At 42.0% G+C, this 12,271-nt stretch overlaps 1 pseudogene; it reads right to left on the minus strand.

Moving 5' to 3' along the window:
- Positions 1-9,442, minus strand: LOC124028249 (annotated as a pseudogene).
- Positions 9,443-12,271: the final 2,829 nt, after the last annotated feature.

Raw genomic sequence — 12,271 nt, forward strand, 5'->3', positions numbered from 1 at the left:
TATAGAAATACATACTGTACCTGTTGTCTTCAGACAATGAAAGGTGCCATGGTCAAGAACAGTTCATTCATTCGAGGCAGCTTAACTTATTTTCGCTGATGTCCGTGCTCCAGCATTACTGCTAAAGTGACTAATACAGTGAGTAACCAATAGCCTACATTTCAGTGCACCACCTACATGTGATCAAACCAATTGACACTGAGACAATTTGTATCATGCAATTGAACATAATTTTAGCAGTCCGTTCAAAGTGAGTTATGGCTGCCATATCATTATCCATATAGATTCCTTATTCTTTATACATTTTTATAAATAACCTTCATTTAACCAGGAAGTCCCATTATAGACAGGAGACCTCTTTCTCAAGGGGACCTGGCTAAGAAGTGCAGCTCAATAAAAAGAGCTCACAAAACAACATTCAACAGAACAGTACGTACGCTGCAAAACATCAATCTGAATATGAGTTAGTGGTTGACCTGGGCGTTGACCAGGGCATAGTAAGCCCCCCCTTTAGCCATGAGGTCAGTATGTGTACCCTGCTCTGTCACCTGACCATACTGAATTACCGCTATCTGGTCTGCGTTCTGGATGGTAGACAGGCGATGGGCGATCACGATGCAGGTGCGGCCCTGCCGGGCGGCATCTAATGCCTGTTGGACAATCTGGGGGAGGGAGGGAGAGAGAGAAGGAGGGAGGAAACAGAAAGACAGAGAGGTTATTTGGGAAGGAGGGAGAGGACATACTGTGTGAAGATAAGCTTTTGTGTGTGACCAGGCCATTAAGTAATTAATGAATTAATGAATAGGTAGAAAATGAGATGGTCGGCACTCAATGTCCATGTGACTTACCTTCTCACTCTCTGTGTCCAGGGCGGAAGTGGCTTCATCCAGCAGCAGTACTTTAGGCTGCCTGACCAGTGCTCTGGCGATGGCTATCCTCTGTTTCTGACCTCCAGACATCTGGGTCCCCTTGTCCCCAACCCTGGTATTGTATTTCTAACAAAAACAACACAATTTATAGTGTTTGTCTATATTGAACACCTTAAAAATATAAATTAAAACAAAGTCATAACAGCCCGTCTTGGGCTAGTCAATAGCTATTCTATATGAATATCTTTAGAGATACATTAGTTTAAGTTCTACTGTGACCTCACCAGTGACATTTTTGGATCCCCTTTGAGAAGACTTCAAATATCATCCTACAGCTACAGCCTATCCTGTCTCCTCCCATCTCCCTCACTATACTGTTACTATACCTCTGGCAGGCCCATGATGAAGTCATGGATGTTGGCGTTCTTGGCTGCCTCCTCTATCTCATCCTGGGAGACCTCTCTGCTGTTGTCCCCGTACTGGATGTTCTCTGAGATGCTGCAGTCGAACAGGATGGGCTCCTGGGACACCAGGCCCAGCTGAGACCTCAGCCACGACAGGTTCAGGGTCTTAGTATCCAACCCATCCACTAACTGAGACACCACAATAATACCAGATTTAGGTCAACCCCTTTATTAACTGAGACAACAATAATACCATATTAACTGAGACAACAATAATACCACAGATTTAGGTCAACCCCTTTATTAACTGAGACAACAATAATACCACAGATTTAGGTCAACTCCTTCATTAACTGAGACACCACAATAATACCACAGATTTGAGGCCAACCTTCACAAATATTAAATATTAAAATGTTAAAAAGTGGCCTAACAGTTTTACTATATTTGTTGCATTCCAATTCACAGTATACTGGTTTAGCACTTTGGAAATAGTTTTGAAAGTGTGCTTTATATTACATTTATGATTTTGATTATTTTTGGTCTTGGTCTCACCACATGTCCTTCAGCAGGCTATAGAAGCGCTCCAGTAGTTGTATGGAGGTGCTTTTACCACAGCCACTCTCCCGACCAGGGCCAGGGTCCTGACCAGGCCCCACTGACACGTTCAACCCCTGGAGAACCCTCACGTTCTGGACGGGTCGGGTATGCAAAGTGGGATCCCTCGGAACTCAATGTCCTCGGCAAAGTCTGGGTCTGGAAAAAGACAACATTTTCCTTCCAGATTATTGTCCCAGACAAACACAATGTTATACCATTGTCCCAGAAAAACACAATGTTATATCATTGTTTTTATGTTTATATTAGAGTAAGACACATTATCTCACTCACTGGCTTCTCTCCCTCCTCACTGTAAATGTCAATCTCTGGTTTCTTATCCAACAAAGCCAAGAATTCTTCCTGCAGCTGCTTTAAGCTTTGGCAAAGTCAGGAGCAAAAGATGCTGATTCTCCTATGTTCATGGCAGCAAATATGATCACAGAAAACACACTGCGAAAGAAAAGGACAATGTTGTACTATCACTGCCACTATATCGGCAGACCCTGATCATGACCCAACTCAACGAGGCTGTCTCAGGGAGATTTGGGATATGCAAAAAACACACATGTGCATTAATACACATGTGTGAAATAGGACAAATATAAGCACCCACCAAATGTTATAATTATATTATTACTATTATTTTTATATTATCGTGTAGTGACAATGTGGCAGCCAAGGGTTCTAGTCAGGGTTGGGGTACATTCCATTTCAATTGCAGTCAATTCAAAACCCAATTCCAACTCCACATTTTCCTCATTGAAAAGCATTGAAGACAACTAGAATTGGAATGTCAGTGTACTTCCTGAATTGACTGGAATGTAAATGGAATGTACCCCAACCCTGGTGTGAATGTATTCATTTGAGATATAACAGTACCAGAATGTATACTCACAGGAAAACATTTTCATATTCTGTGTGACAGTGAGCAATAAGCCAGGACCCAAAGCGGAAGATTGCAGCATTGACCATGTAAGGGATTGCTTGGGCAACGGCAAATGTTAGTCCGTAGATGGGAGCCTTCACCAAACCGTTCCTGATGTATTCAGTTGAAATCTAATCAGTACTTGACTGTAGGTTATAAGGTCAAACAATCCAAAAGCTGAGTCTATAACAAAGTGAATAACTGTACTCTTACTGGTATGGTCTTTCTAGACTGTCCATGAACTTGTGAAAGAAGACGTCCTCCCGTGTCAATCCAACAACTGTCTTGAAGTTTTCAACGGTCTCTGTAGATATCTACAGAAGATGAATAAAGATTCATTATCGTTTTATTTGAACACATGGTATCACACACCGATATAGCCCACTGTCTCAAAGTGCATTGCAATTAGGGTTGCATAATAGCAGTAACCTTCCTGAAATTCCCTGGTTATCCAGATATCCTGTTTTAAGGTTTCCCTGATTTTCTGCTTAATCCCTCCTGATTCCGGAAAACCTAGAACTGGGATTACTAGAAAATCTGGGAATTGTGGAAACATTACCGGAGTTTTGCAACCCCCAATTGCAATAGAACGTTGATGTTAACCTTCCCAGACTGCTCCAGGGCACCCTGGTCTTTGAGGCGTGGCCTGCCATGGCCCTCATCTGAATGAAGTTGGCTCCAATGAGGAAGGGCACACAGGCGAGGATGAGGAGGGTGAGCTGCCAGCTGTGGATGAAGGCCACCACAATGGCGATGGTGAGCACAGACTGTGTTGGTGGCCAGACCCAACCTAGACCCAGTCGCCTGGTGGTGAGGAGAGAGGAAACAAGTAGGTTCCATCCATTATCAGACATTGCAACTCTAAAGAACGCAACTGTAAATGTACAGCATATGTGCAGGTAGACATTTTTAAAGATTTGTACAGTAGAATGATTCTGAATTGACATCGACTTGATGTGATCGATTTTGATCGCTATCTCAATGTGTAAATCAGAGCATTGTGCTTACCCCTTTAACCAGAGATGCATCGGTGGCCAATCTGGTGGTTAGAACTCCCACTGCATTGTTGTTGTCATCAAACCATCCAATCTCCTGTAAGGAATGCATTTTAGCAAGGTTCTGAGGCAGAACACTGCAAAGTGGCATTTCAGCGTCATCCTTTGCTGGTATTATCAATACAGTAAAGTAAATTAGCAATGACAAGTCAGTCTTTTTAAATTGATGTACAATTGCTGAAGTATTTATGTTCCCGCATGACAGTTTATCCTACCTGTCTCATCATGGCATGGAATACCTGCCTCCTCAGCCTCATGGTAAGAAGCTCTCCTGATTTTCAAACATGTAACCCTGAAACATAGAACATACAGCAGAAATGTACCCAACCAGACATACCCACAACATATTAAATGTTTGAGATAGTGCACTGTATAGGGCATAGGTTGCCATTTTGGACACAGTTTAGATCTATAAATTAGAAAACCTTTAGGAAGTAGGTGACAAAGCCACTCCTCCGATGAGAAGAAAGAGCAGGGGGAAAACATCATGGTTTCTGTCGTTTGACTTCCGGGTCAACCTCGGAAAACACCTAGAGAAGGTCACGGGGTGGAGAGAAACCCCCCAAAATGGATAACAACAGAAAATGAAAAGGCTGCTTTGGAAAATAGGAGCCAAAACCCACCAACCAACGACCATCAAATAAATGATGTGGAAAAGTAAGACCACCTCGATTAAATCAAACTCAATGAAGACACCTAGGAAATGTGAATAGTCTCTGCAGTATTTAACAATGCTTCATATTATGAACACAAGGAGGTGTGGTCTTGTGAAACACTTACTCCAATGATCTTGGCGAAGATGATGGCGACACAGGGATAAACGGCTCCCCCACCAAGCTAGACAGGGTTCCTACCAACATGCGGCCCACTCGGCCTTGTTCAAGGCCAGGATTCTGGTGAAGGGGATGTCTGAGCTTCATCTGCTTTTCCTTCTGTCATCAAACATTGTCATCAATGACAAAACTAAATGACCAAGGACCAACATGATGTAACAGATCTTATTTCTGATGACAATGAACTATCACTATATACAGCAGGGTGGCAGGTTCGAATCCCGAGCCGACTAGGTGAAAAAAATCTATCGATATGCCTTTGAGCAAGGCACTTAAACCTAATTGCTTCTGTAAGTCGCTCAAGATAAGAGCTTCTGCTAAATAACTCAAATGTAAATGAATGCAACCATTTTATAAACCTTACATTATATACCATTCATTATATTCACCATACATTATAAAAACATTATATACCATACATTATATACCATACATTATATAATAGGTATGATGATAGTTTAGCAATAGCACTATAACAAAGCCATGTTCTATATAGCACATAAAGGACGCCATAAAGGATTATCTATGTAATAGTACCTTCTTGTCCTTCTTGGACTTCTTAGATTTCCTCCTGGTCGTCTTCATTTCCACACGGCCACTGCTGATTGAGTTCTTTTCAAAGCCGCCGTTTTCTATTCCTTCCTCGTTTCCCACTTCCAGCTCATCCATGTCAGATGAGTCATATAGGACAGAATCCAGATCCTCATATTTAGGAGGGTTATCCTCTTCCACAGGGTCCTCTTCATCTTCCTCTGGCTTCCCTTGACTCTGAACAACAGACAAGTGTGATAGTGGATTTGAACATGTTACACACAGAGCCTGTTTATTACTGATCATTATTCATATAGACACAGGCTTGATAAGGTATATTGCTCTGATACTGATGATATACGTCTCTAAATAGGACTCTGATCAACATGATTTAGACGTTGGCTGATTCTACTGTTGAGGCAGAGTTGGGGCCCTGGTGGTCAAAAGCAGTGCACTATAAAGGGAATAGGGTACCATTTGGGATGTAGTGAGCGTGATACAGTACCTGCTGCATGACCAGAGAGTAGTAAACCCCTTCTGGCCATGAGTTCCCTGTGTGTTCCCTGCTCCACCACCTCTCCGTTGCTGAAGCCAGCGATCACGTCAGCTGTTCTGATGGTGGACAGGCGGTGGGCGATCACTATTGTGGTGCGGCCCGCTCTGGCCTATGGGAATGGGAGGAGACAATATTGCCATCATTTGTTCCAAATCATTTCTTTCATTACGTCTTCATTTTCACTGAGATGGATTCCAACAGGATCTCATGGATTCACTCTGATTCTGACGTTTGTCAACTGCTGCAAACGTGAACTTGCAAGGCTGCAGTCAAACAAATCGAATCAGGCTATTAGGTTGCGCAAAAGCAGGTTTGAGATCAACTTTAACCATGGGTCTGGTCCTCAGGGAGGGTACTGACCTTATCCAGAGCGGCCTGAACGACCGACTCACTCTGGGTGTCCAGGGCGGAGGTGGCCTCGTCCAGCAGGAGGATCTTGGGGTTTTTGACCAGGGCCCGGCGATAGCTATCCTCTGCTTCTGTCCTCCACTGAGCTGGGCTCCTCGGCTCCCCACCATGGTGTTCAGCTTCTGTTAACGCCACATTAAATGGGAGAGATGAAATAATCATCTTTAAATTTGTCCATTTGGATAACATCACTATTTGGCCATTTCCTTACACTGTATACAATTTCAAAACAAAAAACAAACAAACAATTTTTCAATTCAACACAGTCGCCATAGAAACAACAGCATATCTGCTGTCCTACTCACTTCAAATCATTTGTAACCCATAGATCATTTAATGTATAATATATGTGGAAACACTGAAGCCATTGTATGTCCTCATTTGTCAGTATCCCCACGTACATCGGGGAGTTTGGAGATGAAGTCGTACGCGTTGGCCTCCCTCACGGCCCGTTCGATGTCCTCATCTGTGGCATCCTCTGCCATAGCGGATGTTTTCTGCATGGTTGTTCGAATAGCACAGGTTCCTGACTGACGATACCCATATTCTCCCTCAGCCACTTCACATTCAGGGTCCGGATGTCCCGACCATCCAGGGTAATCTGACAACAAACCAGGGTCATATTCATTAGGCATGCAAATGTCTCTGCTTTGCTGACAAGTATTTTCTATGCTCATACAGGAGTAATAAAAATGGGAATGTTGTTTATTATTATTATTATTATTGTTGTTATTTATTTCTTATTTTGATTTATCAGGTGCTGCAGCAGCCTCAGCACCCCTACCACCCTCAGCTATGCAAACAAAACCAACAGCGTTTCTGACAAATGATATATCAACATTCCACCAGAGGGCACTACAATACTATTTTACTTTTTACTGAACTTAATTCAACACTAAACCTGATAAACCAGAACTTGGGAATGAGTGTACGTGAGTGAATGTTCGTGTGTCCATTACACGTGTGTGTGTGCATGTGAGTCTCTGTATGCACTATGGGTCAGGTGTTTGAACTTCAATGCGCTCGTGTACTGCATACCTCTCCTGAGGTTGGATCATAAAGCATGTGAGTCCTTCACTGGAGGCTGGTGGGTGGAGCTATTGGAGGACGGGCTCATCAAATGCACTTTAAACACACTTTGAATAAACCTTGATCAGATTTGTTCATACCTCTCCTGAGTCGGGATCATAAAGCGCTGCAGTAGCTGAATGGTGGTGCTCTTCCCACATCCACTGGCTCCAACCAGAGCTATGGTCTTCCCACGAGGCACTGTCAGATTCACTCCTTGAAGAATCTACAGCGACAGGGAACACATCCCACAAACGTATTTAACATGTATTTTTACCTGTTCTTTTACAATTGTACTGCTTGTCATTTTGTTTTTGCCTAATCCAACTGGAAACTGAAAATTCAACTTAGCTTCTTCCTCATTGTGCATTTTTCAAATCATTTGGAGACAGGTTAGTGTCTGGATCTGGTTCGATTCAAATCCACCACTTACTTTGACATCTCTCCTGGAGGGGTAGCTGAAGTGGATGTTCTTGAATTCAATGTCTCCTTTCACACAGTCTGGTTTGTGACCTTCCTTTGAACTGCTGTCTATGGGCCGTGGCTATGACAAACAAATCAACTCATCAACCGCGGCAGTAGGACAAATGTCTAAATTCGACTTGAGTTCTTGAGATCATGTTGTTCTGAGTGAGTTCACATGGAGTCAGTGCTATGGTGATTCAGGCGTTAAACTGATTACTTCCGGTACCTGGTCAATGGTATTGTAGACTTCATAGGCAGCACCCCGGCTTTAGCGATGGCTTCCAAGTTAGGCGCACCCTGGCCCAAAGAGAACGCCCCAATCATCACCGAGAAGAAGACCTAAAAATAGCAGCAATAAAGAATGTAATGAAGAAAGGAATTATATTAATATCAGCAGAGTAACAGGTGTGAAGACATTGCAGAGGCCTCTTCACAATAAAATGTAAATGCATCTATTGGAAAATAGTAAATTCTTACTTAAAAATCTTCCATAAAAGCTTACTGTAATGGTTTTTCCAATGGTGTAGTTTTCAGGCTCGTCTACAGAGAGCTTGGTCCCGTACTCAGAAAGCCAAAATGCGTCCCAAATATGACAAACTGGGTGAAGCCCATGGACACGTTAGTGGTGATGGCTTTCTTTATTCCAAAGTTTTTAGCATCCTCCAAGTTTCTTTCATACCTAAAATATATAGAAGACATGCCTAAATAGGGGAATGTGTCTTGATTTTGGTAGATCATATTAATAATGATGGAAAGATCCACTGTTTTATGCAACACATTAATTAGTTAATAACTGACTAACCTTTCCTAGCTTTCTTCTGTCCATTGAAAGCCACAACTGTCCTGATAGCCACCAGTATCTCTTCAGCTACCGCCCCTGCTTTGGCATAGGCAGACAGCTCATACTGGTCAGGGTGGCAAGTATCTGAAATCAAATACAAACTGTCTAAAGAATACGGTATCTTACAATGCTGATGTAAAATCTCTTTATAAAGAAATGTGATTGTGGAAAACTGAGAGGATTGGATAAGTATAAACTAGTGGTGGATTTGGGATTGGGCACAAGAGTAGTGATGCGACCACTGTTTAGTGACACATATGAAAACAATATGGCACCTTATTCCCTATATAGTCTATTACTTTCAAGTAGTGTACTATATAGGAAATAGGGTACCATTTGGGATGAAGCTTTTGTCTTTGCAGATCATTGGTAGTCTTACTTTGGACCAGACGGCAGCTGATCCTGCCAGGAGAGGACTGACGGCCAGGATGATTGCAGGGTTAGCTTCCAGCCAAGATGAAACCAATGATGAACCCTGACAAGAAGGTGCAGAAGAATTGCACGAACACACAGATCTTATCTCCAAGGCCTTCGTTGATTGTGTTGATGTCACTGTAGAAAGTAAAAGTATTAAAATAATTGACATTATTGAAACAATCTGTAGTTGCTCAATGTGATCATATATGCTAAAATATGACACTGTCTTTGATAAAAAAATAAATCCCAATCATTCATCCAATGTATCAAACTCACTCTGTTAACCTGACGTTGAGAACTCCTATCTGGTGTGTATCAAACCAGGACATCTGTTGGTGGAGGATGGCATGGAAGTATTTCTCCCGGATCCGTTTGGTCTGTTTGGTGGCTGTCAACAAGAACAACATCACCTGAAAGGTCCCCAGCAGGAACACAGCACAACTGATCCCAATGAAGTAATAGGCATGTCTGGAAATTCAAATGTATGTATCACACAGTATGTTTTTAAGCAATAAGCAATGGGGGGGGGTGGGGTTATATGGCCTGTTCTTATGCACGATGCAATGCAGAGTGCCTGAAACAACCCTTAGCCGTGGTATATTGGCCATACCACAAACCCCAGTGCCTTATTGCTATTATAAACTGGTTTACCAAATGTAATTAGATAAGTAAAAATACATTTGTCATACCCGTGGTATACGGTCTAATATACCACGGTTACCTGGCCAATCAGCATTCAGGGCTCGAACTACCCAGTTTATAATCATGTAATAAAGCCACATTGTATTACATGAGGACATATTTCTGATATAATATATTGATAATGTGTCTGTTATCTACTGTACTCATTAATACTTGCCGAGTCACAGAGTTTCTATATCAACTCCAGGAATTTGAATACATCCGTCAGTTGGAGTTCAATAAAGCGCTGATCTCCACAGGGAAATTGGCTATGGAGAAATGACAATACCAGTAGTCAATGTTCACAATCTGGCGTGCTTACCATATGATATGTGTAGTATAAATCATCCACAAATCACCATTATACATGGTGAAGATATGCCTAAACAATGCCACCCATAATATAAATAATCACATATGTATCTCACTGTAAATGCATGGCCACAAAGGATCCCTGCACTTTATAGCCAATACACAGATGTAAAATCTTAATTTGAGCCAGTTTGCTACAGCAGGAAAATAATCCTGCAGCAACAGGACAGGTGGGTTTATAATGAATGGGCATTGAATGGTGCTGGATTAGATAGCGGCTGTTTTACTAGTTCCTGACCAATTCTGCTGTTTAGTGTGGTTTTTTGTGTGTTTTTGATGCTCCTTTTTGTCTGGCTACATATACATTTCACACACGTTTTACATACATGGCACTTTTTTTTATGATCAAAAAACTATTTACATACCGTCAGGAGTCAATTATTTGAGTACAGGAAGGAAGTAGACTTTATAATACAATATGTTCTATATTATTCTCAGAAAATAAATTGTCGTCCCACCACTCACATTGTAGGTCTGTTGCTTGGTCAAGAGTTGTTGATATCTGATACAGTTTTACATAATACATCCCATGCATCAACTGTATTTGTCCGAGCATTGTTTATCACAGCCACGGATCGCTCTATACAAACATTATCTGTAAAATATGATGACCATGTTTGTGGTGAGAGGATTGCAGGGGTAATCGAAGCACTAAGGATAACTCGTTTTGTTGCTGTTAACCCTGCTTAAATGGTCCTTTTCTGAACCAGCTGCAGTCATACATGGTACTTTTATACGCAGTAATTACACAACAAATATATCCGTTTCTGGATTATACACATTACATTTTGGATAGATACTGGATATGTACTCAGACATCTATATAGTGTTTTCAGTAATACCTATCACTGATCATAAGCGTTTTAATCTCACCCCTCTGCTACTCTCAGTCCAGCCCACCTAAATGTATCTCCATAAGACCATCCCCTTTTGATTTCCACGTGCCATATATCTTTCGACTGTGCTGTGATGTCTTATATGAATTTTGAACCTTTCTAATGACATAGTATCCAAAGATTGTAAGTTAAAGATGAATATTTTCACTAAAATTATTATAATATTGTTGAATGATTGACTTTCCAAATCTCCCAACAGTGCAAATAGCTGAGTTAATTTTAGGTAAATGTAATAATTTTTCAGCCATTCCTGAAACTGAGACCAGAAACAAACTCCATTGTGCTGATCTAAACTTTTTGTACATAATGGTTCCCCCATGGTTTGCTATAACCGAAAAGAGCTTCTGGACATCAGAACAGCAATAACTCATCTCGTATTGGATGAAGATTTCTACTTGGCGGTGCAGGACATACTTTTCACCCCGGACCAGACCCTAATCCTCTGCACTCGGAGGAGAAAGTGCAAGAGAGGCTGACGTGCGGGCACCCTGACAAAACTACAGTCGTGGCCAAAAGTTTTGAGAATGACACAAATATTAATTTTCACAAAGTCTGTTGCCTCAGTTTGTATGATGGCAATTTGCATATACTCCAGAATGTTATGAGGCGTGATCAGATGAATTGTAATTAATTCCAAAGTCCCTCGTTGCCATGCAAATGAACGGAATCCCCAAAAACATTTCCACTGCATTTCAGCCCTGCCACAAAAGGACCAGCTGACATCATGTCAGGGATTCAGTGATTCGTTAACACATGTGTGAGTGTTGACGAGGACAAGGCTGGAGATCCCTCTGTCATGCTGATTGAGTTCAAATAACAGACTGGAAGTTTCAAAAGGAGGGTGGTGCTTAGAATCATTGTTCTTCCTCGGTCAACCATGGTTACCTGCAAGGAAACATTGCCATTATCATTGCTTTGCACAAAAAAGGCTTCACAGGCAAGGATATTGCTGCCAGTAAGATTTCACCTAAATCAACCATTTATCGGATCATCAAGAACTTCAAGGAGAGCGGTTCAATTGTTGTGAAGAAGGCTTCAGGACACCCAAGAAAGTCCAGCAAGCGCCAGGACCGTCTCCTAAAGTTGATTCAGCTGTGGGATAGGGGCACCACCAGTACAGAGCTTACTCAGGAATAGCAGCAGGCAGGTGTGAGTGCATCTGCACGCACAGTGAGGTGAAGACTTTTGGAGGATGGCCTGGTGTCAAGAAGGGCAGCAGACTGATATTCTGCAAAAGGTACAGGGATTGGACTGCTGAGGACTGGGGTAAAGTCACTTTCTCTGAAGAATCCCCTTTCTGATTGTTTGGGGCATCCGGAAAAAGCTTGTCCGGAAAAGACAAGGTGAGCG

The sequence above is a fragment of the Oncorhynchus gorbuscha genome, unplaced genomic scaffold (genome assembly GCF_021184085.1).
Source record: "Oncorhynchus gorbuscha isolate QuinsamMale2020 ecotype Even-year unplaced genomic scaffold, OgorEven_v1.0 Un_scaffold_3906, whole genome shotgun sequence".
NCBI lineage: Eukaryota > Metazoa > Chordata > Actinopteri > Salmoniformes > Salmonidae > Oncorhynchus > Oncorhynchus gorbuscha.